This window comes from Martes martes (genome assembly GCF_963455335.1).
Source record: "Martes martes genome assembly, chromosome: 10".
Lineage (NCBI taxonomy): Eukaryota > Metazoa > Chordata > Mammalia > Carnivora > Mustelidae > Martes > Martes martes.
Genome location: NC_137898.1, coordinates 54239427 through 54264115, shown reverse-complemented (window position 1 = coordinate 54264115; position 24689 = coordinate 54239427). Strand labels below are relative to the sequence as shown.

General features: G+C 45.7%; 1 long non-coding RNA gene across 1 annotated transcript; it reads right to left on the bottom strand.

The window, feature by feature from the left end:
• Positions 1 to 3: 3 nt before the first annotated feature.
• LOC308351359 lies at positions 4 to 24689 on the bottom strand. The gene is made up of 3 exons (XR_013967577.1): positions 24096 to 24689; positions 6610 to 7099; positions 4 to 2307 (listed from the first exon to the last, which is right to left on the bottom strand). It is a non-coding gene; the product is annotated as an uncharacterized lncRNA (long non-coding RNA).

Below are 24689 nucleotides of genomic sequence, written 5' to 3'. Positions count from 1 at the left end.
ATACAACAACTAACAGAAAAGTTTAATGGGGGAAATATACAATTCAATACAATAATCGCTATAAAATATATGCATGAGGCTCAGTGGTGACTTATCCTTATGATAATGTCACCCTCACTAATTCAGAAGAAAAAGGGGTGGTGTCACAGCCAGGACTCAGGAATTGCTTCTCCAAACCTACGCCACACACACAGTAGCCAGGAGTGGGCAGACTGCTAACACGCCAGAATTCGTGCCAATTTCAAGTCATCGTATTGCATTGAGATGTAACAGTTATTTTTACCACCGACTTTCATTTCCTGCAAAAATCCTGTCCAGGTTTAGATAAAATTGGGTTTAACCTTTGAGAGCGTGTATGAATATGGATGCCATCCATCACACGTGGTGGGAGGAGAAAAGATTGAGAATGGCTGATTCACATGGCTGAGAATGAGTCTAGTTCCTTAGACCAGGGAGACAGCTGAGTGGGAGGCCGGCGGAAAGGAGCAGCAAAGGATGAATCAGGGTTTCGTGACCTGGAGACCTCTCCCGTGTGAAGGAACGGAGGGCCCCAGACCTCGCAGGTCTGGAGCAGGGAGGAGAGGAAGCAGCCCAGGGGCCTGAAAGGCCTCGTGGCAGAGCAGCGGCTCCTGACTACGGGACGCGCATGCTGCCCTTGGACATCTGACTGGTAGTGAACTATTTCTGTTTTCTATTTTCTCTTGCTCTCTCCTCTTCATAAAAACTCTCAGAAATGCCAGCTATATTTGTACTTTCTCCCATGAATATGTATTGCCTGCATAATTTTTTAAAGATATTTATTAAAAGTCATATAACAAAAAGACTCTAAAATGATATTGCTAGTTGAGCTCTACTTGGAGGAATTAAAGCAAGTTTTGCCCACCTTCCCAGAAGAGTTGTTAAAAAAAGATGAGCAGTTCAACCTCAGGTAAGAGTTGGGGGTAGGAGTGGGCAAGCAGCTGGTTTTTAGGTCTGAAAACCCCAAGCTTGTGGGAAGGGGGGACAGGGGAGTCAGAGTCCTTAGCTGGCTCCCTACCCTCATGGCCAGAGCATTCTTCCAGAACACCCCTCTGCCAGACCTCCCCAAGCTTCCACGTGGTTTGTCCCCATGAAGAAAAGCTGTTTCCATTACAGATGGATGATGGTGGCTGGAAAGACACTAAGGGGACCATCCAGCTCCAGGCTGCAAAAGCCTTGCAAATTTGGAGGGAAGCGAGGAGAGTCTAGAGAGCAGGAAAGGCCACCCAAATGCGTGTCATCTCTTCCCTCCATCTTGGTCAGTCCATATCTGGGAGAACGAGCCCGCACTCCACCTCCCCTGTGGAATTTTCCCTGACTCCTTTGGCTACCATGAACTTCTTCCTTTAATTATCAAGATCAAGCATCCTTCTGTCTTTTCTCTTTTGGAAACTATCTGCTATATACTCTGCCTGTTTATTCATTGGGGTCTCCGTGTATTCTTTTAAAATAAATTTATGGACGTTCTTGTGGCAGCTGACTGCAAATATTTCCCTGGTTTGTTTGCCTTTTTATTTGGGTTGCCTTTTACTTTTTTTTTTTTTTTAACATGCAAAAGTTTAAAATACTTCTACAGTCCAGTCAGTTTTCTCCTTGCTATCTGCTTCTGTTTCTTCTAAGATGGAAACCTACTTCCTTCCAGAGATGCGATTAATAGTTCAGTGTTTCCAAGGTTTTTAAAGCTCCTCAGTTCATCTGGAAAGTTCATGGTATACAATGTGAGGAAAAGATGTCGATTATTTTTTTCTTTGTTGGTAGCTGGTTTCCCCAGACCATCCACAGACTAAATCTTTTCCTTTACCAGTAATTCCTGATTCCACCTTTATCATCTATTTCTTTTCTCCAAGCAAACTTTCCAGTTCCAAGCAACCATTATTTTGACACTCAACGGTACATTTGGTATTTCTGTTAACTATACTTGAAACTGTTTAAGTAAAGAAATCACATATTTTCCTTCCAATTTTTCATTCAGCAAATATTGGTTAGGTGTCGACGATGGTCCATGAACTTGCTGCATGCTGGAAACTGAGTGGAGCATAAGACAGGCACGGTTTCTGCCATCATTGTTCTCATGATCAAATAAGCAATGATGATGAACAGTGGAAAGCGTTCAGCAGCAACCGGTGTATCTTAGAGGTGATGGAGGGAAGGCACAGAGAAGGCCCCCCTGAGGTTTCCTCCTAACACCCAGGAGATGAGCGGCATGAATGCAGAGTAGGAGGCTGGCAGAATCTGGGATACAAGGGGACCCGGGCCAGAACACCCCTACCAGAACCTTGATTCCAGCTCCTAGTGGAAAAGGAAGAGGTGAAGATGGAAATTGATGACTCTAGCTGGCTGTCCTGAGTGGGAGGTGAGGGGCAGGAGGATGGGGAAGAGCTCTAGCTCCCTAGGGGTGTCATGACAACATTTCCATGTGGTTCTCATTTTGTTCTCAGAACCTTCCCAGAGGTTCTATTATTTACTCCACTGCCTACACTCGGAGACAAATGCTCAAGGTGTTTACATTACCCACCTGCTCCCCAACATATTCAGGATGAAGGGAGGCCCTGAAGCACGGGCACAGCCACCTTGTCCTGGTGTCTTCCTTACTGGGGCGGGGGGGGGGGGGGCATTGCCATCCCTGGAGCTTTGTGTTTCCTGTTCCCCTGTCATATGATCCTACACCTAAGTCTTCCTAACACTGTGAAGACTCACCAGAGTCCACAAACTGGCAGGGGCCTGGGTCAGATCCTAGAATCTCTGGGCCCATACCCATGATTGTCTTTTCAAGTCCTACGTTCTCCACCCAGACACATTTAGAGCTCAGTGAGCTCCCACGTAGTCAGTCCTCACCGCCTGCTGCTTGTTGCAGATATTTACACGGAAGCTTCAGTGCACCCCACACACAAATGCAGAACTGCAGCCTTACCGGGAATCTTTTGGAACTTCTTTCCCAAAAGCTTCCTGCTCCCACCATTTCATTCTGAGCAGGCCATGCCCAAGGCCCACCCATATGGCCACCATCTTCCTTCGTACCCTGTGCTCTAACTTCATGCCAGTCGCCTCCTAGCCCTCTCACTCCCCTGCTGTGCCACTGTAAATATAGTCACTGTTCTTCATACCAGTGTTATTCAAGGTGTGGCCTGAGGACCAGAGCCAGGCCACAAATTCTTTGTATCTGTCCATGATGAGATAAGTTCAGAAATTAAGAGTAAGAGCTTAGACACCTGTATAACGATCTGACAGAATGATTACGTGATTTGAATTCAATAATAAGAAGTGCACTAAATGCAGTCGGTAGAGCACTAGCTTGGATCCTGAAACAGAAAAAAGGACATTAGCGGGAAAACCACTAAAATCTGAAGAGTCCGTAGTTCAATTAATTGTTGTACTATACTGATGTTAATTAGTTAATTTTGATAAATGTACCTTGGTTATCTACAATGGAGATGTTAGGGGAAGCTCGGGGCAGGCTATACAGCATCTCCACTCTCTTGGCAACTTTTCTATAAATCTAAAATTATTCCAAAATGAAACTTGTATTTTTTAAAATATGGACTTCTGTTTTGTATGTTTTTTCTTCAAGTTCATTTTTTGAGCAATTTAACTGAATTTTACAAAAGTGTCTGCAATGGATCCAAAACGGAAATTTTAAAAATAAAACTGGTCTTTCCCCACAGACAGCCAGAAGAGAACTGCTTTATCTGTATCTCCCACAGCACTTGTCACCATGATCAGTATGCTGATCACAAACACTTGCTAGGGGCACCTGGGTGGCTCAATCGGCGAAGCGGCTGCCTTCGGCTCAGGTCGTGATCCTGGGGTCCTGGGCTCAAGCCCCGCTTTGGGCTCCCTGCTCAATGGGGAGTCTGCTTCTCTCTCCCTCTCTCTCTGCCCCTCTCCCCCAGCTTGTGCCCTCTCTCTCTTGTTTGCTCTCTTTCTCTCAAGTAAATAGATAAAATCTTTTAAAAATAAATAAATAAATGGATACTTGCTGATAATGCCCAAACTCACAGGTTCAAGTTTGTGGACCAGTTACTGTACACAGACTGTGGCTACAGTCACAGCCCAGCACTGTATCACTCAAATTCTGGCACATTTTAGGGCTCAGTCATATACCCAGCACTGTCACAGCTCAAGCCCAAGCACAGGCTGTGACAGGACCCTAGGAAGTAGTACAGGACAGGCTCTCGGTTGTTGACAGGGTCCTAGGATGTGCCTTTATTCAAAGAATGACAAGTCCCTCTCTGTGACTGTACAGAGTACAACAGTACAGTACAGAGCACAACTTTGTTGAAGTACAACAAAGCCCTGACATGTGACATGGTTCTAGAATGCGACTGGACCCTGCGATGTGCAGTACTGACTGCTGGGCTGTGCCAAGTTCTGGCTGCAGCAAGGAATGGACTCCATTTCTCTCTGGGTTTCACAGGGTGCTGGATGTTCTGCGAAACAATAGCTCTAATGTTCAGGGCGGATCCTAATTTGTCTTGGATCGGTGGACTGGCACAGCTGAACCAACCCACAGGTGAAAGTGCATCTGGGTGTGTTGGGCCAGATTTCAGGTTCTTGCTCTGTGTTCCAGAACTATTGATCGAGCCTGTCCCCGCTCCTGGGGTAAGGAACAGACACAGGACTCCTAACTCAGCACAGAATTCTCTGCTTCCAGGGGATCAGCCTGGGGCCATCACCCCAGGGAGTTTGGCTGGAGTCCACCTAATGCCCCTCACCCCTCCAGGCCTTGCGGCTCCCAAAGCTGGTGGAGGCTCCCTTGAGCCTGCCTAGCTGAGCTTCACCCCAAGGACTGCTCACCAGCTGCCCCTCTCTGAGTCCCGGCTGCATGGGGTCACAGTGCCATCTGCTGGCTGCTGTGAGCCATGCTGGTCAGACCCAGAACATCCAGTGTGCTGGGCCGCCTGCAGGCACTGGGAGGGCTTCTCCAAGCATCTCAGTTCAGGATTAATGGAGTGCCCTCCCTCTCAAGAACCCAGCTACCAAGGCCTTCACTAAGACTGCAATGATCTGCTCATGTCACTACTAGCCATGGCCCCCAGGTCCCTGGGATCAAGCCCCTCACTCAGCCCCTAATTCCTGTCCCCAGTAACCAGGTCTTTCACTCAGACCCCATAATGACCAGAAACCTTCACCTGGGCTTCAGTGACCAGAACACCTCACTCAGGTCCCACATGGACCAGGGCCTCTCACTTAGGCCCCCTGCATGATGTGGCCTTACACTCAGGCCATTCAATGATCAGATCTATAGCTTATGACTCCCAGAGACCCTCATTCAGGACCCTCTGCACCTCAGTAACTAGAGACCCTTACTCAGAGCCCTGTGAACATATGGAGAGGCATTTTGGGGTGCTCTTGTGTCCCTAAAAGCCAGGCAAGTCCCATCTGGTTCCCCCATCTATCTTCCTCCCTCCCCCGATCTCCAAAGCAGAGGATGCTGGTCCCCAGGACTTTCCATCTTTTTTTGCTGTTGCTCCTGGTCCCTGCTTCAGATGTGGCCACAGCTGTGCCCTGGTCTCATGAGGAGACCTGGCTCTGCAGGGTCAATTAATACCATCCCAGGAGCTCTGGCCTGAGAAGACCAGATTCCATAGCAAGGCTGCCTACCCATTACCGCCTGGAGCTCACTTCTGCTAGCTCCCCAACACCAGGCCACACACATATGTGTCACCTCATATGCACACACAGACCTGTCACAGACAAGCCCTCTGTCATATCACAGTCTGGCCATACAAAGGCCGAGCACTCCCCAGACCCAGCATTCCACCAAGCCCTGGTGCTGATTCTTCCATTCTCCCTTTCTTCCAGACCCCAGCATGAGCCAGCCCTGCCCTCCTTGGTCTTTATCCCATTCATCTATTCATTCAAACAAGCATTAAATGAGCCTCTAGTTGTGTTGAGAATCACCTAAATGGCCGCTTGGGAGTTTGCATGCAGGGACAGCAGCACAGAAGGGGCATTTGGGCTGAGATGCAAAGGATGAGTAGGAGTTTGCCAGAGGTATTATGCCAGAGTATGTTATGTAATAATACCAGAGGTATTATGCCAGGAGTATGCCAGAGGTATGTTCACAACAGAAGCGAACCTCTGCCAGAGGGTCAAAGGATAGGAAGGTATTTGAAAAAGGAACTGATATACACAGTGCCCAGAGGGCCCGGCCGTTGAGAGAACTCCATATCCATCCAGCATGGTGCAACATGAAAAGCAGGCAAGGAGGGAGGGAGAAGGCAGACTTGGACAGAGTCAGCTATGGAAAGTAGACTATGGGACTGGGGACAAGGGTGGATGTGGGGAAACCGGTTAGGATTAACTGGAAGCCATCTACGCAACAGATAACACAGTTTTGGCTAAGAGAGTAGCTGCAGAGGTGATCAGCAGCAGGATTTAGGATACATTTTGGAGGAGAAATAGATGTGAGTTTGTGGTGAATAAAATCTGGAGATAAGCGAGATAAATGCCAAAGATGACTTCAAGTCTCCAGTACAAATAATTACGTAGATTGAGACACCTAATCCCTTGCTGGGAAGACTGGAGCAGTATCAAATTCAGGAAAAAAGATCCCAAATTCCATTTCAGAGATAATTAAGTTAGAGATACCTGTGCTCAGAGGTAGGGACTGGAGATATGAGTCTGGAACTCATCAACACACAAGAAGTATGTGAAGCTGTGGGTGTGGACAAGATCACTGGGCTCTCGGGAGATGTAGGGATGCCTGGTTCTGGGTCAGGCTGACCCCAAAACATTCCCAGAATAGCCAGCAGATCTTCCTTATCATTTTATAGGCAGCTGGATTCCCCTTATCTTATTTTTCCCCCTTGGTCAGAAGTGAATCTCTGCATTCCAATAAGGCCTTTAGACTCCTATAAGCAAGGCCCCTGGTCTGACCCCATGACTCAGGGGATCAAAGTTTTCTGTATCCTGTGGCGCCTTCGAATGGCTGGAGGTGGCAGTGCTGCTGGTGGGTCTGGGTCCGGATCCAGCGGCCATGGTCTCTATTTCCTCCCTTCAGAAGAAGCAAGCACAGGACTTTGGTAAAAGATATCTTGGAGGATGGAAGATCTTTCTAGGTATGTCCCAAACTCATAACCTATAAAGGAAAAGATCAAAATTTTAACAATGGAAAAATTGAGATTCTGCATTGAAAAATCTACCATGAAGGAAAAGACAAACTGGAAAAAAACTGATACTCGTATTAGGGACAAATGCTTAATTTCTCTAACATGGAAAAAATTCCTAGAAATCAATCATAATAATACCAACAGAATAATAATCCAACAGAAAAATGGGCAAAGGAATGGGTTCCAATAAAAGAATATATGGATGGCCCTAAATATGAAATGATCAACTTTACTTATAAAAAGAAAAAGCACAAACTAAAACAACTCTGAAATATCATTTTGTATCTGATCTTATTACCAAATATAATGCTTTGCTACGGTGACACTGTTAGGAGACAGGCAATCCAAGTATTTATTTTTATACGCATAGAAGATCTCTGGAAAGACACCAAAGAAACTGGTAATAATGCTTGCCTCTGAGAAGGGGAGCTCATGGGACAGGAGACAGGGATGGGGCACTGATTTGTTTTCATTTTATAACCTTTTGTATCTTTTGAATTTTGAGCCATGCAAATGTGTTATCTTTTAAAAATTTTTAATAAAGTTCTTTTAATCAGTAAAAGGATATAAATTGAAATAAATGAATGTGCTTATTGCCTGAGCCCAAATCTATGTTTTCAAACTTGCTTGAAATGTGCTGGCCCATCCAAATCCTATACAAATTATAGGACCCACTTCAGGCACTCCATTCCTCTGGAGCCTTTTTTGATCACCCCAGCCCACACTGACCTCTCCCTTCCCTGAAGAGTCATCTCCTACAATCCGAGTCCAGTAAATACGGGTGGTAAAAGAACACCAAACTAAAAATTAGAAAGCCTGAATTCTCATCTGAGCTCTAGCACTAAATCGTTCAACAATTCCACACAGTCTCTGGGCTTCTATGGGTGAAGAAAGTGACAGCACTGAGCAGGTGAGAGAACGCAAGGGGGGAATGTCAAGGTAAGTTTAATTAGCCCTGGCACTGAAGGGTTACACACAGCAACAGAGGCCACAGTGCTCTGCAGGATCCCCGTTCTCCTCTCCTTCTTTGGCCCACAGACTCCACAGGCCTCCTCCTTGCCCCACTTCCTGCCAAGGGAATCTGAGCAGTAGCAGCAGGCACTATTCCAGGCCCAGGATTTCATGAAAACTGCTTCCAAGCCTGGATCACCTCTCTCTCTCTCTCTTCCCACCCACACCCACACCCCGACCTGCTGCCTGGATTTCAACATCCAGGCAATTCCAGGAGCCATGAGCTAATGGAAATACAACCTCTGTCTACCTGTGTCCCTCTCACTTCTCTTTCACCACAGACCCACACTGGACAGTGACAAGAGCCAAAGGTAAATCCATATTGGGTTAAGTCACTGATATTTTAGGACTGTTTCTTAAAGCAGCTGATGTTACTTATCCCGACTAAATATGTAAGTATGGAAATAGAATAATGGTCCTATAAATCCACTATTGTCTCACAATATTAACTGTGTTTCCCTAACCAATTGGCTTTTGTGCTGTCCATAGCACAACTTTCTCATTTTCCTCAAGTCACCAACTTCCCATCCACACTCTTCATGTATGCCTTCATACTACAGTGGTACGGATCTGTGCCAAGGACAGAAAACCAAAGCTCCATTTGTAAGCTAAGGAATCAGACCACCTCTTTAGTCATTTATAACAACTTGAGCTATTTTCTTATCCAGCCAAGGACTACAGAAAAGACCCTTTTTGTTTGCTTGTGTTAACGTTACTCATTATGTTCTTGGTAGACACTGGAATGCCACACACATTTCCCACCTTTTCAATGATGTCCAGTCCCTGGGGCACACTCTCTCAAAGGGTTATGCAGCACCCTGATATCTACTACTATTCCCTAAACTGGAGGAAAGCTTGACATTTTATAGGCCTGTCTCTAGCTGGCAAGACTTTCACAATGGAAGGTGGACAGAAAGAGGCATACACTGGAATTTTGACAGCATGGCCTGGAAGCAAGTCCCAAGTCTCGATTCTACTGATCAGTCATTTAATCTCTCTAAGCCTCAGTTTCCTGGAAACTGAGGATGATAACAGTACCTGTCTCAGGGTCATGTTGTCATAATTTGATTAAATGCTCTACTTCCTGGCTTCCTCCTCCCTTTCTTGGCTGCTAAGATACTAAAGCCCAGCTCCAGATTCTGATTTTACTCCCCACTCCCTCCAGAATGTATGCATTAAATTCTGACCACAGTAAATGAAAATAAGAATTTGAATATTTTCAATCCAAAGAAATGGTGAGAGGGACAAACAAGATTTCAACATAAAGGATACAACAGGTCTGGCAAGTTCTAGAAGGTCACCAGCCCTGCCCATACTCACACCTGCACAGGACTTGGAAAGCAGCCAACTCTCCTGTGCAGTGAGGTGGGACCTACAGACCTCAGCTCCAGTGATTTCCATGCATCTTTGAGTAGCTGAAGTGTCTACTTTAGCACATGAAAATTAAAGCAGGAGGTTTGCTTTGGCTGGAGCTTCGCAGCAGATAAAAAGCAAAAGAAAATCCATTATTGGCTACTGGTAACATTGCATACACTGTCACAAGGGAGGAACAGATAAGAGATATTTTTAAGAGAAAAGCACTAAAAAAGAAGAAAACTGTTGCAGAAAATAATATACTTGCCTTGCCTCTTGGCTTAGATTTAAGCAAGACAAGAAAGATAAGAGAAATAACAAGGTTCTGAGCCAGGCGGGCAGGAGGCCCAGTTATGAGATATGTCCTTATGTTAGACAATGACTTCACATACTTTTAGGTGATAAAGGCTGAAATTAACTGTCTTGGCTAAGAGGAAGCTCCCTCTCCCACCCTCACCAAGGGCAAAATGCAAGTATATTGCAGGTTGCTTATGACAGAGTTGAGTGTTCTAAGGGGAAAGAGCATAAAGCGGGAAGGCCGTCCTAACAAGGGGCAATACTGGGAACTGAGTGTCACAAATAGAATCTAGGGTTTTTGATGCTATTTGAAGCTGAGACCAGAACCATGATTTTGCTTTTCAGCCCAGAGTACCTGCCTTGCATCTTGAACCCTCCACTGATGCTAGGCTGAGTTAGCAGGTAGCTTGTAAAACCAAGGTCCTTCCATCCCTCAATAATATCAGATAATGGGTGAAGAGCACACGTCACCTCATCACCTTGTGTTTGCAGCATCTACAGGAAGTCAACGTTGGGAGGGACTGAGAAGGAACAGAAGGGATGGGGGAGGCAGGAAAGAACAGCCAAAATTGAGGTGTCAGAGAAGCAGAGAGAAGGGAGTGCTGGAAGACAGAGTCATCCAACATGTGCAGACCCAGAAGAGAAAGACCGGAGAAGTGCCCACTAGATCTAGTCATGTGGAGGTCATAAGTACCTTAGCTGTTCTGGTAGACTGGGGGCGTAGAGATGAGATGGGAGTGTTTTGAAGGACAAATAGCTGAGGAAGTGGAGACGGCACACGGGGAGAGTCCTTTCGAGATGCTCCCTGTTTCAGAGAGCAAAGAAATGGGGACTGGAGATCAGATTTGGTCTGGAGAGGGGATTGCATACGTTTTGCCTTGCTTATGTTTACTTCATTTTTAAAAGATGGAATGTCAATTGGATTTTCAAGTTGAAGGTGCCAGAGAGGAGGAGTACACTGAGACAGCTGATTTCCTCCATCAGCCCTTCTCCTTTATTCCATGGTAGTTGAATCTATGAATTTCAGCTGGGTAGAGGGCCTCCTGATGGTGGGGGTAAGGCTGCTCAGCCACTTGATGGTGACCCTGGCATAACAGTTCCTCCCTGTCTGACCTTCTCCTCCAGACTCCCAGCCCACCTCTTACCACCAAGTCCTCACTCTCAGAAGTTCCAAAGGACCTTTTCTAGTTTCTCCAGGGCAAGAAGGGGGGAATTAAATTATCTGCTTTGTTGTTCTCATCACCATAATGACATAAAGCCTATGTCTTGATTCCCCTTTCCTTGTCATTCTCAAAAACTTACTTGAAAATAAACATACATACCAGATACCAACACACCACTCTTAACATTCCTACTATTACAACAATCCTAATTTTCCATGAAATAATATGGCTATTTGCACTGTCTACAGCAGGGCTCAGCAAACATTTCCTGTAAAAGGCTGGATGGCAAACACTTTGGGTTTGAGGGTCAGAGGGTTTCTGTGGTGACAGCTCAGCTCTACCATTCAGGTGTAACAGCAGCCACAGAAAAGAGATAAATAAGGCTGGCTGTGTTCCAATAAAACTTTATGGATACTGAAATTTTAATTTCCTGTAATTTTCATATGTCCTAATATGTCATTCTTCTTTTGTTTTTTTTTAATCATTTAAAAATGTAAAAACTATTCTCAGCTCATATACTGTCGCCAAAAAAAGGCAATAGGCCAGAATTTGCCCACCCCAGTCTAGAGCTGGAACATACAGAAAGGAAAAAAATGGCCACACAAAAATATTTCAATATATCTTATGGTAGTGGAATACTATACTGATTTTAAGTTTTAAAGTAGGAGGAGCTGCTTATCACTTCATTCTTTAAGTTTTCATGGAGAGAAAGGATTCTACTCCACTCTCCAAGAGAACACTCTTCTGGAAGAATACTTCTGGTCTCTTTCACCTCTCATTGAATGAGTAACTCAGGTGCTGAGATGAGACAGTGTTTGCCAAACCACAGCCTGGTCTCCTGGCTCTTGCTCTATCGTAGGACTTGAAGGCCCATGTGAACCACACTCTTCCTCCATTTCTGTTCTTGAGTCAGACCTAGATTCTCCTTCTAGGGCAGCAGAGCACGCACATCGCAGGCAGGGCACAAACCAATCCACTGAGGTACAAGAATAAGACTTTAGAAAATTAGAGCTGCTATTTTTATTTTGTTCTTAAATTTGTATTTTAATAAGTTGTTAAAGAAAAACAGCTATGTTACAGTATGACTGTAAATTTATTATGTAATTTGTAAATGAAGGAACATTTGAGGATGAGTGTTCAAAAGTCATTTATTCATAGGGATTTGTAAAGACAAAATTTGGATATTATTATTTTAGAGATAGTAATGAAACTGTGTTGCTCTCCTCTCCCAGGTAGATGGGCCCCGTGCCAGGCTGTGATCCTGGATGAGGACCCATCCCAGAGTCTAAATCTAACTGAAAGGTTTCACTGTGGCCTCCGGCCCAAGAGTCCTTCTCCAGCACAGTACCAGGTTGAAGCAATCCTCACCTGCCTTTGGGCATTTACCCTCCATTCAGATTCCAGTGAGGAACCCACATGATTCACCGGCTCCCTGGAACTCTCCAGAAGTTAGCTCTCTGCCAGTTGATAGGAAAAGATATTTTGCTAAGCAAAAGAAACAATATACTGTTTTCTCCTTTGTGTATTTTGCATGACAGTCTATAAATACAGATGTAATGGATTTACTTAGTGAACTGAATGCAGAGAAGCACAGATATTCCTCAGCTTTCTTTCCGAACACAGCCTTCACACATGCTGTACTGAGACCCCTTCTCACACCACCCGTCCCATGAAGTCTCAAGCTGATCCCACAGATGGACAGTCACTTTCAGATAGAAAAACGGTTTCAAGTCGATAATTACAACTAAGCTCACTCCTGTGTATTAAAATGGTTCAGTCCTGCCTAAATCAAAATAGAGAAACATTTCCAGTTCAAAATGTCCCCCACCAGCCCTGCACTTCCAGCTCAGGCCAGCTCTGTGGCTTGGGAACTTGTAATAATAAAAGGAGGTGTGAAGAGTGCTTTCATCTTCCATCCACCATCTTCACCTGCAGCACCTAACTCTTTTGGAGCCCACATGGGGTGTTTGGGTATGAGTTTATGTGTGTGTCCCTAGCCTGTTGGAACTGAGCTCTGGATAATATAGACGTATAGAGGTGTCTACATTTGGCTCTCTCCTGGGGACAGGTATGGATCTCAGAGGCCTTGTAGGGATGCATCGTTCGCTGACCTGGAGGCTGGGGAAGCAGCAGACAGGAAGGTGTATACACCCTCCAGCTAATCTCCTGAGTCCGCATCTCCTCAGTTCCTCTCCACTGACATATACTCCATAGTCTCTTATTGCCAGTACCAAGTACCCCCTTGGACAAGGTTCCTTCATATTCAGCTCTCTTCTTTGAGCTTCACTTGACTTGGACATATCATCCTCTGAGCACACAGACTACCCCATCGCTGCCTTCTCTCCTTGCTCTAACACTGAGGGCTACTCCAGCCAGCCTCCGCCTGAAACTTATACAGGTACAAAGGAGGCAGCAGAGTCCTTGTCACATACGAAGCTCTTCCAAGAACTCTCTCACCATACTTTGCTCTGATAGCTATACTGGGATTGTGCTGGGCACACATTTCTGCAAATTCCCAAGTCTTTCTCCACAAGAAAGATACCATATTCCCAAGCACTCTTGGTTTTCTTAGCAGCATGCCCCCTGCACCCTCCCAAACATGTACACAAATGTACACACACTTAGAAAAATCATAGCACTGGCCCCAATGCTTTAAATGTCATAGAATTTGGGGGAACCTGGGTGGCTCAGCGGGTTAAGCCTCTGCCTCCGGCTCAGGTCATGATCTCATGATCTCAGGGTCCTGGGATTTAACCCCACATCGGGCTGTCTGCTCAGCAGGGACCCTGTTTCCCTCTCTCTCTTTCTCTGCCTGCCTCTCTGCCTACATGAGATCTCTGTCTGTCAAATAAATAAAATCTTTAAAAATAAATAAATAAATGTCATAGAATTTTTAGACTTCTTTTATATAGACTGAAGGTGGATGTTAGGATGAGTATCAAAGATCTGTTCAGCCAACTTTTTTTTTTTTTAGTAGACTCCACAACCACCATGGAGTACAACGTGGGGTTTGAACCCATGACCGTGAGGTCAAGACATGAACTGTGATCAAGAGCTGGACACTTAACTGACTGAGCCACCCAGATGCCCCTGTTCAGCCAACTTTTAAGTAATCCTTCAGGTATATATATTGTCTAACCTTAAAGCTTTGGTCAAAACATTGAGGCATCAGAAGTCCCATTCAACACTCTATTACACACACACACACACACACACACACACACAAATAGAAATATTCTAAAAACACACAAAAAAAGAAGTTATGTTTCTCTCCAGAGAAAGGCTCCAGAGTTTGGGGTAGGAAGAAGCATTCTCTATTTAAAGCATACCTTTAGGGGCATCTGGGTGGCTAAGTCAGTGGGCATCTGATTTCTGCTGACTTCGACTCAGGTCGTGATCCCTGGGTCCTGGGATTGAGCCTGCACTGGGCTCGCTACTGGGCGGGGAATCTGCTTCTCCCTCTCTCTCTGCCCCTCCCCCTGCTTGTACCCCCCCCCTCAAATAAATAAAATCTTTAAAAAAAAAGAAAACATACCCTTTAAGTACTTGAAAAAAATTCTTAACATATGCATACACTGCTCTTCTGGTTTTAAGAAAACCAGCTTTTAAAATGAAACACTTTATTGGGGTGTGGTCCTCACACCGATGTAACAAAACAGTGTGGGTGTTATTACTCACATAAAGCAAAGCAAGGGCTTTGTTAAAGCAATTTAGACAAGTTGATTTCAAGCAAGGGTTAAAGTTTTATTTCAAACTTCCCCTCAAGGAAGCTAAGCTTCCAAGAAACATAGCTGAAAAGATTTCTTTGGGGGGGAATGACATTTTACTGAGGGGGAGGGGGTATGTATATAAAAATTAGATTAGATCCAAGAAAACCACTCCTTTATCTTTGAACAAATAAACAGTGGCAGGGAGCCTTTACTTTGCCCCAGGCACCATGCCAGGGAGTGGGGATAAAATAGAGACACTGAAGGTCTTGCCCTCCAGCCCCCACCCCCATCACTCGTGGTCTTGTGGAGAAACCACTGAGTAATTGTCTAGTGTTGAGGGCCAGAGGAGTGTGCTGTAGGTGGAGCACGGGGAGGGTGCCCTGTGTGTGCTGGAGTGGCTAAGCTGAAACTTGATGGACAAGAAGATAAGCAGATGGGGGAGGAAGCAAGTCAGTCACCAGGGCCTGCGCGACCTCGATTCCTGACAGATCACCTGACACTGAAATCATGTTTTCTGTCCTCCTCCTACCCATACCGTCAGCCTCAGAGGAAGCTATATCCCTTTTTTTGTGCCAATCCACCTCTTAACATGTGTGCTCCATTTCTATCAACAAAACCAGAAACCTTGGTGTCTTTAATTCAAGTGTTCCCTCTGTTCATCTGTTTACTTAGAGATCTGAGGTGGCCCCTTGGCAGGTACCAAGAGCCCTTAGATGTGGTTCGTGGGTGTTGCTTTCCTTGTATCTCTTTTGCTTCCCCTGCTTAACAACCTTCTTCAATCCCACTTTTCAGAATTCATCTCTAATGTCACCCATTGCCAGCTGATCTCTCTGGCTCTCCTCACTAAAGGTTTACAGGCTATCAGAACAGACTCCAATAAAATCCTTTAATGACTCAATTGCCCAGATTTGCAAACAAACTCTTCAATACCTAGGTCCTGCCTACTTCCCAGCATCTCTTCTCACAACCAGCCTTCACTTGAGCTTTTGGAAATTTCCCCTTTTGCATAGTGTTTCATGCCTTTGGCCCTTTGCTTATACTCTCACTTCTAATTTATTCAAGCAATCAATCTTACGGAGGCACTGGATTGTGGTGTGTACTGGGGACACAATGGGAGCAAAATCAGACATGGTCCCCACCCTCATGAAGTCTAGAGTCTACTGGAAAGGCAGGCATTAATTGAAATAGCACATAAACAAACACAAAATTATAATTGCAATTAGAACTATGGTGGAGGATGAAGAATAAGGAAGAAGAGTAGGACAGGAGGAGAAAAGGAAGACAAGGAGGGAGAAAGGAGGAGGAGGAGGAGAAAGAGGGGAAGGGGAAAGAGGAAGAAAAAGAAAAAACAGATCAGGAAAAGCATCCCCAAGGAAATCACAACTGAGCTAAAGAATGAATAGCAGCTAATTAAGTGAAAGGAAAGGGAGATCTTTTTAAGTAGAAGGAACAGCAGATGCAAAGGCCTGAGAAAGCTGGGAGCATGTTGTGTAGGCTCTGAAAGAACATTAGTGCATCTCAAGCATTGAAAACAAAGGAGGGGTGCCTGCATGGCTCGGTGGGTTAAGTGTCTCCCTTGAGCTCAGGTCATGATCTGGGAGTCCTGGGATGAGCCCCAGGTTGGGCTCCCTGCTCACTGGGGAGTCTGCTTCTCCCTCTGCCACTCTGTCTGTTCATGCTTGTGTGCTCTCTCTACCTCTCTCTCTCTCTGAAATAAATAAAATCTTAAAACAAAAAACAAAGGAGAAACCCCTTCCCAATCTTGTCCTCTAGGTAAATAACTAATTCATATTTCAAGACTGGCCTCCTGGAAAAATTTTTCTCATTCCCATCAACCTTTACTCTTAGGTCATCAGGAATCAGCCACTTCTTCCCTGGACCCGTTACAGTACCAATTAAACATGTCACTGAAAGCCCTTTCTTGTGGGTCTGTGCTTCATGTCTGTTTCTTCCCACAGGTCCACAAGCTGGCTGAGGGAGGAGCTGGTGCATAGTCATCTCTATGTTTCGGGGTCCACAGCACAACACTTGGCACAGAATAGACTTCTAAGTGTGCGTTACCTGACCAATGGCTGGATGGATAAATGAACAAAATTATTAACAAATGCATCCATTCCTTTGGGGATTAAGATGAAGGTCTGAGTAATCCTCCTACTTCAATGCCACTGCCAGTCTGGTGTCAGCCTTGCACACCCTCCAACTCCCTCCCAGGGCTCGAGTGGTCACACTGTCATCTTCCTCAGTTCCCAAATTTGCCAGGCCTTCCCTGCCACAGGACCGTGCATGCAGTTCCCTCCGCGGGGGCATTAGTCTCACCCTGCCTGAGCATTCTTCAGGCCTGGCATAAAAATAACTCATTTCCTGGGGAAACTGTGTGAAGGCCCTTAGCTCCAGGTGACACGCCTCCTCTCTGCTCCCACAACTCCCCACACATCCTCCATGGAAGCTCTTATCGGACTGATTAAATTTGCTCAGTTACTAGCGTAACAATACAGGGAAACTTCTAAATCATATTCCTCTTAGATGCAAAGTTTCTCTCTCTCCCCTCTGAAGGGAATTGTTGTTACTGAAAGAAGCCTTTCATAAGGAATTTCGGGTGGGGAGAGTGAGGCTGCATGAATAACAGCAGATGACTGTAGGGTTCTTCTAGGGATGCTGAATTCTGTGAGGGTTTTGTTTAGACAAATGTGTGTGTATGTGTGTGTTGAGCAAATAAATGTATGACTGCCTGGCAATAAAAGGAGCCAAGTCACTGTTAAGTCAAGGCTCACCACATCTTCCATGGGTGATGAAGGGAGGTGAGTCAGGGAAAGGATTTTTCAAAGTTTCCCACATTCTTTCCTTTGGCCTTCACCTCACCACAGGGAGTTCCTCTTCCCAGGCAACAGACCCTGTGAATGGGGCATGGGGAGCCAGGAGCCCTGGGAGCTGGACCTCATTAAGTCAGCGATGGTCTATACAGATGGGAGATGCATTTTAAAAGGACGGCATCTGCCTTCCACCCTACATATTGTTCTAAGCACTCTGGATTTCACTGAACCTCACCACGACCTTGTACCATTATCTCCATGTCATCTAGGAAGAAATCAAAGCTCAGAAAGTGACGTGTTTTGTCTAGGTCACACAACTAGTGAGCGGCTGACCCAGAACTCTAACCCAGGAGACTGAATCTGAAGATACTGTCCCTACCACTGAGGGTTCTGGACACACTGTTGGAATTGCCTGTGAGAAGACCATTTCTTCAGGGTCCATGCCCTTAAATTCATAGATTCCTAGCTCTCTGGTACTCCCTTAAAAATCCACAAGAGGGGGACCTCTTCCCACCAGTTCCAGGCTGCTGTGGGAATTATGGATTTAATTAGCAGTTTCACAGGCCGCCAGAGAGTTGGCTGGTTACCTGTATAGAATTTGAACAGGTTTCCTAACACAACGGAGCATACCCTAAGTGGGTGCCTGATCCAATTGGCCCAAATTAATTAGGAAGTTCTCTTTCCCAACCAGGCAGCCCATATTATCCCTCTGCCAATCACTCTCCAAGCTTGGCGCCCAATTTGCTATGGAAGCAGGAGCTGTGTGAGCCTTAGATCTTTAAACACCAGGCTCGTCTCCCCTGCCCCAAGTTTCACCTATTGCCTAGTAGCCTGGGAGCCTCCAAAACAGGTTTCAGAGGTTCTAAGATCCAGAGAAAATGAAGAATAAAATTGTTTTTACCATTCTCACTCCTAGCCCCACAAAGCTCTGCTCATAATAACTCTAAGGCCAGAGGATGTCCAAATTGTATCTATGCTTTTCTTAAGGAACCTGAGAACAGGAGTGTGGTGGACACTGCTAGAGGTCACCCAGGTCCCCCCTCAGGAATGAAAGACAGTCTCTCAGCTGCAGAATACGGCCCTCAATGATGAGCCCACCCAGGAGCCTCCACCTAGGAAAACCACCTCACCCCAGGCCACACCCTCTTCCTGAGGCATATAGGATGCCTATGATTGATCAGTTTGGGATGAACAAAGGCCCAGTCCCCTTGATTCAGCCTGGAACACTTCTGAGAGGTTATCTCAGCTTCAGAATTCACTGTAGGGTCAGCTGAGGCCTCTGTAGGGACTACACCAAGGTTCATCCTCTGCCTCTGCCAAATTCTACTTGCTTCTTTTCCTTCACAGGTAGCGATCCTGACAGTACCTAATAAACCTCAGGCAAGTTCGTCTCCATCTTAGGGTCTGCTATTGGGGTCACCCAACCTGTAGAAGTTGGTGCCAGGATGCTTCAAGAAAGCAGATGGTAAGACAGGATTGTGGAGCTGGATCCTTCGCCACCCAGCCGACAAGGACCCCAGCACTGGTTAGGTGGAGTTGGGAGAGTCCCCAGTGAACTGGGATTGTATGCTGGTGGAAGGAAATGCACAGGCCGGGTCATGAGGGAAACTGTAACTGTACAAGAAACAAGAGGGAAATTGTAACTATAAGAATGAGGGAATTGAGTGTAGATAAGCTCAACTGATGCTCTAGAAAAAAGTAATGAAAGGTTTAAAATAATTAATCAGCAGTTAAAAGCATGGAAAAAGTGATGGCCTGCACCAAGGGAGGCAGAAACATCATCACTGACAGGAAGGATAAAAAGGCTCAGAAGGTGGGTATCAAGAATGGATATATTAGATGAGGTTGGAAAACTTATGAAATAACTGTTCCATGTGTTCCATGGGATACACAATTTTCCAAAGTAATAAGGAATGTTTAGTAGGAGGGGCACCAGCATCACTAAGAAATTCCATAATGGCTCTCCTGTACAGGCCCAGGCTGATGGTAGAAAACACCCCTGCTGAGCTGGGCTCACTGACTGCACTAGAAATGACAGGACTTTCCTCCCAAAACAGAGACTAGGGGGCAGCATATCATCATTAGAAACCTATTACCATAGCCCCAATAGTGTGGGCTCTCACTTACCAAAGCTGATACAGGTTTCTGACACATGTCAAACGTCTAACCCACTAGAAGCAAAACAGAAGCCAAGTCTCCAACATGGCATCATACCTTGAAGAGACCAACTAGTCTCTTAATGGCAAGTTGACGACACTGGATTCCTTCCACTCCAAAAGGTAAAGCAATTTATTTTGTCAGGAATAAATACATATCGCAGGCATGGTTTTGTCTTTACTGCCCACTGAAAATCAACTATCACCATGCTCCAAGAGCTTACAGTGTTTGAACAACAGGCATGGGATCCCATCACATCAGACCAAGGACCCAGTCTTTAGCAAAGGAGGTGTAAAGTGAGCACATGACTAGGAGACCCACTAGTCATATTACATATCACATCACCCAGAAACCACCGGCCTGATACAGTGTTGGAATGGGCTGGTGAAGGCACAGCTAAAGCATAAACTTGAAAGTGACACGTACAGAGGATAGGGTGCCATCTTCCAACGTGCAGTGTCCACTTTAAAATAGCAACCTTTATATAGTGCTATGTGCCCAACAGATAGAATTCATGAGTCCAGAAACAAGGAAGGAAGCAGGAATGGCCTTCTTACCATTAATCTTGTGATCCACCTGGGGAATTTGCACTTCCTGCTCCTACAAGTCTAGGCTCCGCAGGTTTAGAGGTCTTGATTCCCAAAGGGAAAATGTGTCCAACAGGGGACAGGGCATGACTGCTGCCCAGGAACTTGGGGATCCTTTTGTGAAGGGACCAGCAGGCAAAACAAGGCATCACTATCCTGGCCACAGAAAGGGTCCTGATTACAAGAACAGAGGAGGCTGGGCAGCTGCTACATAAAGGAGATGTTGGCTGTCCTGATACCAGCTACAGTACCTGTAATTCCTCCCACTAGCTTTCCTTTTCTAAGTTGCCACCATGAAGGGAGACTCACAAGAATGCTGCAAGAGCTGCTCGCAGACCGGATATGATGAAATGGATCCAAGTGGCACACAAGGTGTATGGACGGTGGTGGATGCTGTCACTGTCACCTGGTCTCCATTCAGGAACGAAGGACTTATTATCCTGGATGTTAGGAGTGCTCTCAACAGAAAACCCTCAGCTATCAGCCCCCTACAGGCGTTTCCCCAAATGAAGCAAGCCCACTCATGCCATTTCAGGACAATTCTGAAGGGTCATCCCAGCTTCAGAACTCCCATAAGGTCCATTGAGGTCTCTACCAAGACAGCATCAAAGCTCAACTTGTCCCTCTCCACAATCCTGCTACCTTTCCTTCCTTCCACAGCTGTAGATTCCAAGAGCACTTCCTAAGAAATCTCTTGTATGTTCATCTCTGTCTCAGAATCTAATTCCTGGAGAACAATGTATCAATGTCAGGGGAAGAGGGGCTTTTGATCACCTACCCAGAAGGGAAAGAGTGTGTGACACACAGCAACGATGGTACCACCAAAAGCAACTCTATGAAATACTGTGAGAAAGAGAACTGGGCAAGTGAGCAAGGAGGGAGTGAGCAAGAAAGATGCTGTAAAGGAGATGCGATGTGAGCAAAGGAAAGGACTTCCTGGGATAAGGTCTTGGAGAACAGAAGGAATTTGGGCCCTAAGGGTCATCGATGTCCTCTCACATAGGAAGGACAGATACTGAGAGCAGTAACAGTTAAGGAGAAATGGTGCTATTTGAAGTCCCCTTCTTGATAACCATCTAAAGATACCCATCCTACTGTCCATCAAGATGGACCTTAACTCTCCCCTTTGTGTCTCCCCCTTCTCTTGTTAATCTAATGTTTTTACTGGCATCTATAAAACCCATGAGGGGAAGCTTAGACAACAAATTTGATAAGACCTCTTGGGCTGGGGCGCCTGAGTGGCTCAGTTGGTTAAGTGACTGCCTTCGGCTCAGGTCATGATCCCAGGGTCCAGGGATCAAGTCCCATATTGGGATCCCGGCTCAGCAGGGAGCCTGCTTCTCCCTCTGACCCTTTCCTCTCTCATGCTGTTTCTCTCTCTCTCTCTCTCTTTCTCTCTCTCAAATAAATAAACAAATAAATAAATAAAATCTTTAAAAAAAAAAAAGACTTATTAGACTGTTGCTTGATTTTGCAGCAGAAAATTTACATGGGGGGGTCCATGCAAAAGTGGCCTGCTTAACCACAGTGTTTACCATGACCTAGGTAATGGGCATATTCAGTGGGTGAGTATAAAGCCAAGGTCATCATAAAGCCAGTCCCACATGGCTTGCATACGAAGCAGATCAGCTGCTTGATGTAGGGCATTCCACTTGGAATTTTTTTTTTTTAATATATATTTTATTATGTTATAGGGTTGGGGTGGTAGGAAGTACTCTCATTTCTTTTTTTTTTTTTTTTAAAGATTTTATTTATTTATTTGTCAGAGAGAGAGAGAGAGAGAGAGAGAGCGAGCACAGGCAGACAGAGTGGCAGAGTGAGAAGCAGGCTCCCTGCGGAGCAAGGAGCCCGATGTGGGACTCGATCCCAGGACGCTGGGATCGTGACCTGAGCCGAAGGCAGCCGCTTAACCAACTGAGCCACCCAGGCGTCCCTCCACTTGGAATTTATAGGGATTGTTAACAGTGTCCCTTGTCAGGGTAAAGAGACCTCACAGTGGCTTTTATCCAACCCAGCAGGCTGGCCATTTCCTCAGGAATAACCCTCTGTGTATCTGGATGGTGTATAGCCATCTGGATCGTTCCACAGTAACCAATGGGTCCTGTAACAACCCAAACATGCTCTTCCATTCTGAAGCATGTAAAAACAAAGATATTGCCCCTAAATTAGTCATGCTCACAGTCCATTTCAGTAAAGGTTCTTCAGGAAGTTGATGATCTTAATCTACAAAATAAAACAACTCTCTCACATTGTACCTCCTGGTTTCAGTAGTTTCTTGGTTTTGCCCTCTCCCATGTGACCAATCTTCTTATGACCAGAGTCTTAGAGGTACTCTGTTTTCCCCATATAATTCTTCCCTTTGGGGGCAGATTTGAGACTAGTGGTAAAAACTCAGACTAGCTAAAATCTGAGCTTGGTCCAGCATCAAGGACTCACCAGCATTCTCCCTTCCTTTCATTTTTGCTATTACAGAGAACAATAACCAAAAGATTATATAGTTTGCTTTTTTCATATTAGTTTCCATCACCTTTAGCATCCAATGAATCAATTCCCCAGGAGTTGGATCTACCTCTAAATTCCATTGGTAAATTTTACCTTTAGTAATTGGTTACAGCACAATTGCTGTTCCACACTTTGGGTAACTATGTGGCCATGGCCACCCTGGAATCAAAGGTTCCTCATCTTTTCCTCCACCATTTCATCCTCTTTACCCAAACCACATGTTTCCATGAGCTAGGGTCTGGCTAGCAAATCCTACTTCTGATACCACTTCTAGTGACACCACACTATTCTCCAGTTCTCCAAAACCAACTGGCTGTTCAACAACTCAATTAAATTCTGACACTACCTGAAGTTAATATCAAATCCCACAAATTAAAGGACTCAGTCCCACAAGATTGTCCAGGTTCAGATGCCAGTGGCAAGCTCCAGGTTGCCACCAGCACTTCTGATCAACCAGTTACAAATTCTGGAGTTCTATGTCACTCTCCTCAGGTTTGCTATTTTGCTGGAACGGCTCACAGAACTCAGAAAACACCTTACTTACATTTACCAGTTTATGACAAAAGGTACAGGTCCGGAATAGCCAAATGGAAGAAATGCACAGGACGAAGTATAAAGGGGAGTGACGTCACGGAGCTGCCAGGTGCTCTCCAGCTGTGACCCGTACTAGCAACCGAGTAAATTCACCAACAGGAAACTCTCAGAGATTGAGAGCTCATTCTGCAGTCCTCCTCCCTTCCCCGCAGGTTGAGGGTGGAGCTGAAGTTTCTCACCCTCTAATCACTTCGTCTTTAAGTCACCAGCCCCATCCTGAGGCTATCTGGGGGCCCACCAGAAGTCACCCCTCATTAGCATAAGTTTAGGTGTGATTGAAAAGGGCACGTATAAATAACAAGGAAATTTAAAAGATTTTAGCTCTGTGCCAGGAACAGACACTGGAGACAAAGATCAAATATATATCTTACTATACCACAATTACTCTGAGATGATGAGGAAGAGTCACTTGGAAGAAATTCTCAAAGAATTGCCAGGACTTGGTAGTTCCGGGCCTCTTGGAGAAGAACTCTAGAATTAAAGAGCTCACAGGTTTTAACTGCTGTTCTGCCAATTAACTTCCTCATGCTTCATTTTCCCCATCTGCAAAATGTAAGTAATAACAGCATTATACTTACTTTTTTTTTAAATATGTTATTTATTTATTTGACAGATGGAGAGCACAAGTAGGCAGAGAGGCAGGCAGAGAGAGAGGAGGAAGCAGGCTCCCCGCCGAGCAGAGAGCCTGATGCGGGGCTGGATCCCCCTGAGATCATGACCTGAGCCAAAGGCAGAGGCTTTAACCCACTGAGCCACCCAGGCGCCCCAGCATTATACTTACTTCTTAGAGTCGTTCCAATTGAAGACAGTATTATAAAGTGTCTGGATCCATGCGAGAACGTGTATCGAGCTCAGTAAATGTTAGCTTTCACCAACATGGATACACGGGGACGGGACACACAAGTTCTAGCCCCTGTTCCTGGCTCTCCTGGCTGTACACTCTGTACCCCTCCTTAGTCACTTCACCATCTCGGGGCCAGTTTTCTCATCTGTAAAGTGAATGTGTGGGTGTCCCCACGAGTTCAGGGCCCCTTCCATCAGGAAAAGTCTGCGTCAAATGTGACTCAAAGATTCTCAGTCAGGGTGATTCAAGGGTGCTGGTGCCCGGGGCAGAACATCAAAGATGGAAGGGAGGCGCTCTCTGGCCAGAAGCAACACACTCGGCGACCTGCTTGGTCGTGCTCTCCCCGCGCCTCCCTTCCCGAGTGGGCGGCCGAGTGGAGTGCCAAGTGGGTCTGGAAGTTAGCTGCCCCAGGAATTTAGTCCAGGTTTGGAAAGTCGAGCCTTTCACCAGCCACATCACACCGCACCCACACACAACAGGTGTGTGGGCGGCTGCAGCGCCCTCCCGTGGTTTAGACCGCAGGCAGCTTCC